Source organism: Amblyomma mixtum, chromosome 1, assembly GCF_055824585.1.
Source record: "Amblyomma mixtum isolate Tamu chromosome 1, ASM5582458v1, whole genome shotgun sequence".
Taxonomy (NCBI): domain Eukaryota; kingdom Metazoa; phylum Arthropoda; class Arachnida; order Ixodida; family Ixodidae; genus Amblyomma; species Amblyomma mixtum.
The window spans coordinates 194,945,037-194,953,475 of record NC_143012.1 but is presented as its reverse complement, the minus strand read 5'-3'; the positions used below and the strand labels follow the sequence as shown (position 1 = coordinate 194,953,475).

At 51.6% G+C, this 8,439-nt stretch overlaps 1 pseudogene; it reads left to right on the top strand.

The window, feature by feature from the left end:
* The first annotated feature begins 3,232 nt into the window (after positions 1-3,232).
* Positions 3,233-7,000, top strand: LOC149370470 (uncharacterized; annotated as a pseudogene).
* The last annotated feature ends 1,439 nt before the right edge of the window (positions 7,001-8,439 follow it).

Sequence of the window (8,439 nt, the reverse complement as noted above, 5' to 3'; positions counted from 1 at the left end):
GATAAAGTTTGTCCAGCCTAAACCTACCGCTTTCCCGTCCTCTTTCCTCTTTGTTATTGGCCGTTGGCGAAACTTTGGCAAGAAATATTAAGCAGCTAGTAACGCAGGTCCAAGAAAAGTGACAAGGAATTGTGGTAGATTTGTGTAGTTGGACCAAATGCGAATCATGTGCACTAGTAGCCCAGTTTTCCCTTCGGCTCCGGTGTTCGGATCCAGTGTTCCCAGATGGCAGTTGTTCGGACAGCGATAATAGTTTAATGTTCATATATGATGAATCGGTCATTATCTCCTTTCATACATCACTAGGAGTCTTTCTACCATTCTGGAGCACTGGTGCAGCAGTCTAGCGATATGACGCGGCTCTTCTATATATAGCAGATGCTGCCTTCTGTGTGATTTGGGTTGCGACCCGGATTGCTTTTCCTGAGCAGCCTCTCACTATTAAATGACCTGCCGCCTGACACGGTGGGCAGATTCTAGGTAGATATATGCCTGGGCAGGTTGTCCACCCGCTCGTGGGCAGGTGAACAGCCTGCCACAAAACCGTCTTCAGAAAATGAGACACACAAATAGAAAGGCAAACACACCACGGCTGTATGCGTTGAATGACCGCTATAAGTGCACTAAAAAACATTGAGGTTATACCACACTTCCATAAAATTTCCCATGGGCTTAAAAGGTGTCCCAAAGATTTGGTGTCAACTTGCTGCTTTCAGCCCCCCGTAAGCTTTCTGGTCTTTGCGCACGCATCCCCGGCAATGAAAGAGAGCAAACCTGCAAGGACAACAACCAAACAATACCCACAAACTGTGCGCTGGGGCCTGTGCATTCTATTGCCATGTCCAATGAGAAAGTATATATCGCGCAGGCTGGGCAGTGCCTCAGTAAACGCATGAGAAAACACAGCAACACATTGTGAGCGGGGTCAAAGAGCTATCTGGCTTTGCGTGTGAAAGCGTGTAGCAAATCTTGGCCTCTTTTTACCCGCATGAACATTATTGCTAAAAAAAATTCAAGCATGAGCGACAGCTGCTTCAAGCATTTCAAAGAACATCCTGTCGTGCGTAAGCGATAAGTCTCTCTTCCTCATAGAGAAAGAGCGTCGCATTTGATTGGGGTGGTTACAATGAAGACCGGACATACTTTTTTCAGTAGCATGCACGCGCTTGCGTGAGAAGATGGCTTTAAGTACGTGCGTGGCTAGTAAATAAACCAGTTGTAAGTCCAGTGTCACAGTACGTATGTGCGTGTGTGCATTCTTGGGGTCCTGTGTTCCGGTTGTCACTGAATGTTTGCTAGAATAGACAAAGAATGAAGGGCTAGCTTCCGGCTTGTAAGTTCTTGGTTACGTGCCTATATTCGTTGACCGCGGCTATTAAGTCTTCACATTTCAAGCGCCAAATATCTCAGCATACAGGTTTAAACCTCAGTTCAGAGAAAATTGATCACAGTAATTTTGTCTCGTCTATGGCATCCCTTTCATTCCAAGCGACTTTAAAAGCTTGTGGTATGATCGAGGACGCCATTAATTGTGTAAATGTGGGCTCGCAGTATGTTTCCACAAGCCTTAAACAGATCAGCAGCCACTAGATTGTCCCCTGGAGACCTTCATCCTTGTACTGCATGAAAATATTTTTAGCACTGACCTTTAAGTTACCGCTGGGGAATTCGGTTGATGGGTGCTAAAACAACTCATTGGAGTTGCGCCCAAAATATTTCGTGCACTGTTCAGATCTTTGGGAAATTCCTCTTCGACTTTAAAGACGTCAGTCATATTGATAACTGCGTTGCCCTCCTTGCCAAATAGTGCGTCTATCCCACTTTTTCAAATCTCTAGTTTCCTCTATATGACATTCAGGCTGTCTCTCTCCTTTAGAGAATGCTAAAGGCTTTCCACGGTATACTTCCTTATGCCACTCATGTTGCGCTCACTGTATACTTTGAGAATTCTTCCAGCTCTTATATATATATATAAGAAGGGGGTGATGATCGGACGGATCCGGTAGAACATAAACGTAATTCGGTTGACACACGGTAGAAAAACAACAACTTTGATCTAACGTTTCGACCAGGGTCTAGCCTTCGTCAGAGTCTCTGACGAAGGCCAGACCCTGGTCGACACGTTACATTAAGTTGTTGTTTTTCTACCGTGTGTCAACCGAATTACGTTTATGTCATATATATATATATATATATATATATATATATGTATATATATATATATATATATATATATATATATATATATATATATATATATATATATATGCCGCCAGGTGTCCCTGGGCGGCACCTACAGGACGAAGAAGTGAGGGACTCGCGTGCTCTCGCAGCTGGGTCTCCGCTTCTCTGTTTGCGGCTTGTGCCTAGCCCTTTTGATTAAGGACCCATCTGTGACATTTTTGGTGGAGTGCGTTGGGTAAATCGCCCTGAAATATGTGGCACATCCCTCCTAACACCGAGAACCTCATACCTCTCCCTGTCGACACGCCAGTGCATCGGAGCAGTCGCGGAAATCTAGGCCTGTCACCTGAGCATGGGTTGTTGGAGAATACCTCGGCACCTGGCCGGCTGCCTCCTGAGCTCAGGCCATTTGACACTACCTCGGCGCCTGCCCCTCAACCAGTCATGCAAGGCGCCGCGTTCTACACCCTCCACAACCCACGGCTACCAAAATCCTTTCACGGTACTCAGCTGGAGGACGTAGAAGATTCGCTCCTCCAGTTTGAACGTGTCGCCGCATTTAACCAGTGGGATGACGCCCCCAAACTGAGGAACCTTTTCTTCAGCTTCGAGGACGGTGCTCGTACGTGGTACGAAAACCGTGAAGACGCTCTTTTGTCTTGGCATGAGTTCCGACGTCAATTCCTCGCCGCGTATGTCAGCGCTGATCGTCTGGAGCGAGTTGAACGCGCCCTGCAGTCCCGCATGCAGATGTCCAACGAAACGGTTACCATGTACGTCGAAGACATGACGCGTTTCTTCCGACGGGCTGACCCAGCCATGTCGGAAGCCAAAAAGCTGCGCCACCTAAGGCGTGGTGTGAAAGAACAGCTTTTGGCCGGCCTCGTGCGCAGCCCCCCAAAGCACTGTTGCTGAGTTTCTAGCAGAGGCTGTCACGATGGAGCAGGTCCTCCGGCAGCGTTCCACCGCGTAAGACCGGCCAGTTCTTAATGCTTCTGTTACGAAGCCTCTCCCGGCGTTCAACACCAATACCGACTTCCTTCGTGACATGATTCGCACTGTCGTCCGTGAGGAGCTGCAGAAGATCTGTGGTACGTCGCAGCCCACGGCCAGCTCCCTTATGGGCGTTATCCGCGAAGAGGTGCAGCAAGCTATCAGGCCTCAGTTACTACGCGGCGAACCACAGCCAGTACAGCCAGGTTACTACCACCCGGCGTATGCTGAAGCTCTGCGACGCCCTGCCCCGAATACAGCGGGATTTACACAGCCTATCCAGACTGACTACTGCCGACCGACGTATGCTGACACTTTACGACGCCCTGCCCCAAACGCAACGGCGTTTGTTCAAACCCATCACGACGTCCCGCTACCCTCGGTGCAGACAGTGCAGCACATCCGGAGTGACCGACGATCCCTGCGCAGAGCGGACGTCTGGCGTGGCCCTGACCGACGACGTTTGTGCTTCCATTGTGGGGAGCCCGGTCACCTGTTCCGGCGGTGCCCATATCGTGAACTTGGCCTGCAGGGTTTTTCCTCCGATGCGCCAAGACCCCGATTTGGCCAACGGCCCCCTGCGATTGAAGAGTACGTGACGCAGCAACCCGTGTGGTCCATGGCGCGCCGTCAGTCCCGATCACCGTCCCCTCGCAGGTCATAATTTTCACTGAATCCGCAGAACTTTTCGCGAGCGACAGCGGACCGCTCGCCCAGTCTTCGCCGGGAAAACTGAAGACAGCTACCGCCGGGGGCGTGGTCGCTGGATATCGATGCTGTAAGGACCCCCTGACGACGCCGACATCCGATGATAGAGCTTTGTCGATGTCGACGACAGCAGGTGAACTAAAGGAGCGATTCTCACTCGACATACCCGCGCTTCTCGACGGTCACAGCATTAGCGCGTTGGTGGACACAGGAGCTGAGTTTTAAATTATTAGCGACAAATTGGCAGCGCTTCTGGGGAAAGTTACGACTCCCTGCTCTGGCGTGCATATCCGGACGGCGGGGGGCCATATCATTACTCCGCTTGGACAGTGCACGGCTGGGGTTCAGATCACCGACTCGACGTTCATAGTTAGCTGCCTGGTGCTCCGCAATTGTTCTCGTGACCTGATTTTGGGCGTAGATTTTCTCGGTGAGAATGGTGCCATTATCGACCTGCGGAACAGAATGGTTACGTTTTCTACAGCGAAAGCCGACGACGGCTCCGGCGTTCGCCAACGCAGCTCCGCCCTTCGTATTTCAACTCAGACTGATTCGATCCCGCCGCGCGCCAGTGTTTTTGCAAGCGTCGAATGCGATGATGGGCTACGTGATGCACCTGCAGTCGCCGAGGGCAAACTTTCCCTGCTGTTGACACACGGCATTTGCTCGGCCCGAAGCCTTATCCACATCCATAACGGTCGGCCGGAGCTCCTAATTACTAATTTTACGAACGAACCACGTCGCCTTTTCCGAGCTACTACCATCGCGTGGGCTGACCAATTGACCGGTGTTACTGAGTGCTTTGCGTCCGAGGCCATGGTACATCCGGACACGTCCCTGGATCGCATCGATATTAGCTCCGGGCTCTCATCAACTAAACAGCGCGACCTACGTGCCCTCCTGCTCTAATACAAAACCTGCTTCGCATCCTCCTCGAAAGTGCGGCAGACGGCGGTCACGAAGCATCGAATCATCACTTCCGATGATGCTCGCCTCATACGACAGCAGCCGTCCCGCATTTCCCCGAAGGAACGCGACGCCATCCAAACGCAGGTAAAGGAGATGCTTACAGATGGCATTATTCAGCCTTCTAAGAGCCCGTGGTCGTCGCCTGTTGTTCTGGTAACGAAGAAGGATGGGACATTGCGCTTTTGCGTTGATTACCGTAAGCTGAACGCCGTAACGAAAAATGACGTCTACCCGCTTCCTCGCACCGACGACTCACTCGACAGACTTCGCCGCGCCAAGTATTTTTCGTCGATCGACCTAAAGAGCGGATATTGGCAGATTGAGGTTGATGAACGAGACCGCGGTAAAACTGCATTCATCACACCCGACGGCCTATATGAATTTAAGGTGTTGCCCTTCGGCGTTTGCTCAGCGCCGACGACGTTTCAGCGCATGATGGACACTGTCCTGGCTGGCCTCAAATGGCAAACCTGTCTAGTTTACTTAGATGACGTGATGGTTTTTTCAGAAACCTTCGACCAACACCTTGAACGCCTTCGGACTGTGCTGGATGCCCTGCAATCGACCAACTTGACCCTTAAACCCGAGATCTGCCTGTTTAGCTACAAAGAGCTCAAGTTTCTCGGCCATGTTGTGAGCGGCGACGGTGTAAGACCCGATCCCGAGAAAACTGCCGCTGTAGCCGACTTTCCCTGTCCTACTACAAAGAAAGCACTCAAGCGCTTCTTGGGTTTGTGCGCCTACTACCGCCGTTTCATCTGAGACTTCCCCAACATCGCTGAACCGCTGACCCGTTTAACGCGTGAAGATACACTGTTCGTGTGGACTGCCGCGCAACAGGTTGCTTTCACAGAGCTGCGACGACGGCTGCACACTACCCCTGTGCTTGCTCACTTTGATGAGGAGGCTGCTACCGAGATACACACCGACGCTGGCAATATTGGGCTTGGTGCCGTCCTCGTTAAACATCAAGAAGGCGTGGAACGTGTGATTGCGTATGCGAGTCGCACACTCTCGCGCACCGCAATCAACTACTCCACCTCAGAAGAGGAGTGCCTCGCTGTCATCTGGGCCACGATGAAATTTCGGCCTTATGTCTATGGTCGCCATTTCAAAGTTGTCACAGACCACCATTCCTTGTGCTGGCTGACCAGTCTCCGGGACCGATCAGGCCGCCTAGCACGTTGGAGCATTCGCGTGCAGGAATTTGATCATACAATTGTCTATACGTCCGGACGCAAACACGAAGATGCAGATACACTGTCGCGCGCACCCGTCGAGCAAGCTGATGACAGCAAAGAGAATGACAGGCATTTCCTAGGCGTGATCAGCAGTTCGGACTTGGTGGCAAGGCAGCGTGCTGACCTCAGAAAAGGAGTGCCTTGCAGTCATCTGGGCCACGATGAAATTTCGGCCTTAAATCTACGGTCGCCATTTCAAAGTTGTCACAGACCACCATTCCTTGTGCTGGCTGACCAGTCTCCGGGACCCATCAGGCCGCCTAGCACGTTGGAGCCTTCGCGTGCAGGAATTTGATCATAGAATTGTCTATAAGTCTGGACTTAAACACGAAGATGCAGATACACTCTCGCGCGCACCCGTCGAGCAAGCTGGTCACAGCAAAGAGGATCACAATCATTTCCTAGGCGTGATCAGCAGTTCGGACTTGGTGGCAAGGCAGCGTGCTGACCTCAGAAAATGAGTGCCTCGCTGTCATCTGGGCCACGATGAAATTTCGGCCTTATATCTACGGTCGCCATTTCAAAGTTGTCACAGACCCCCATTCCTTGTGCTGGCTGACCAGTCTCTGGGACCCATCAGGCCGCCTAGCTTGTTGGAGCCTTCGCCTGCAGGAATTTGATCATAGAATTGTCTATAAGTCTGGACGTAAAAACGAAGATGCAGATACACTCTCGCGCGCACCCGTCGAGTAAGCTGATCACAGCAAAGAGGATGACAATCATTTCCTAGGCGTGATCAGCAGTTCGGACTTGGTGGCAAGGCAGCGTGCTGACGCTGACCTACGGTCTGTCATGGATCATCTAGAGGGCCATGCTTCCAACGTACCTCGACCCTTATCCAGCCACTTGTCCTCTTTTTGCATACGCAATGGCGTACTCTACAAGAAAAACTCAAGCAACGGTGACCGGACCTACCTCCTAGTCGTGCAATCAGACCTCCGCGACGACATCCTTTCCGCGTGTCATGATGAGCCCACCTCTCGCCACTTGGAATTTGCACGCACGCTCGCTAGAGTGCGTCAGGCCTATTATTGGCGAAAACTTGCAGCGACCATCCACCGCTACGTCAGAGGTTTCCGTGAGTGCAAGCGTCGTAAGTCGCCACCGCTAAATCCTGCAGGTTTGCTCCATCCAATTGATCCACCTCGCGCACCTTTCGACCAGGTCGGCATTGATCTCCTGGGCCCGTTCACTGTATCATCTTCTGGCAATAAGTGGATCATAGTTGCGACTGATTATTTGACGCGCTATGCGGAAACCAAGGCGGTGCCGCGCAGTACATCCTCTGAAATCGCGCATTTCTACATACACCACATTATTTTACGACACGGCGCCCCGTCCTCCATAATCACCGATAGGGGCACTAAGTTTACAGCGCAGCTCCTGCACGAGGTGTTCCAGATGAGTCACACGACCCACCGCAAGACTACTGCATACCACCCGCAGTCAAATAGGCTCACGGAGCGCCTCAACAAAACCTTAGCGGACATGCTCGCAATGTACGTCGACGTAAAGCACAGGACCTGGGACGAGATCCTCCCATACGTGACGTTTGCCTATAACACATCGACTCAGGAAACGACTCGGTTTACACCATTTCGCTTCGTCTACGGGCGTGACGTGCAAACAATGCTCGACACCATGCTTCCGTGCACCCCTGCCGACCAAGCGCTCACGTCAGACGCCGAGGAGTTTACCCAGAACACAGAGGAAAAACGGCAATTGGTCCGTATACACATCCGACGGCAGCAGGCCACGGATGCACAACGCTACAACCAACTAAATCGACACGTAGAGTACCACTCCGACGACAAAGTATGGGTATGGACCCCAGTACGTCGCCCAGGACTGTCGGAGAAGCTCCTGAGCCGCTACTTTGGACCGTACAGTGCTGCGCCACATCACGAATGTGACGTATGAGGTCCTCCCCGATGGCACTCTCCCGAGCTCGCGCCGTCGACCTCAGCCTGAGGTCGTGCACGTACTGCACTTAAAGCCTTTCTTTACGCAGTAACGGGCGTCGCCTCTTCCGCGTTTTCTTTTTATTTGTGCCTGCAGCTGTTGAGCGGCACGTGACCGTTTGTTCGCTTGCTTACTTCCTCCCGTTCGCTCAAAGTGCGCTCACGTTTTTGCTTTCTTTTTTGGGGGAGGGGGAATAAGGCCGCCAGGTGTCCCCGGGCCACGCCTAGAGGACGAAGAAGTGAGGGACTCGCGTGCTCTTACAGCTGGGACTCTGCTTCTCTGTTTGCTTCTCTCTCTCTCTCTCTCTCTCTATATATATATATATATATATATATATATATATATATATATATATATATATATATATATATATGGTACAGTA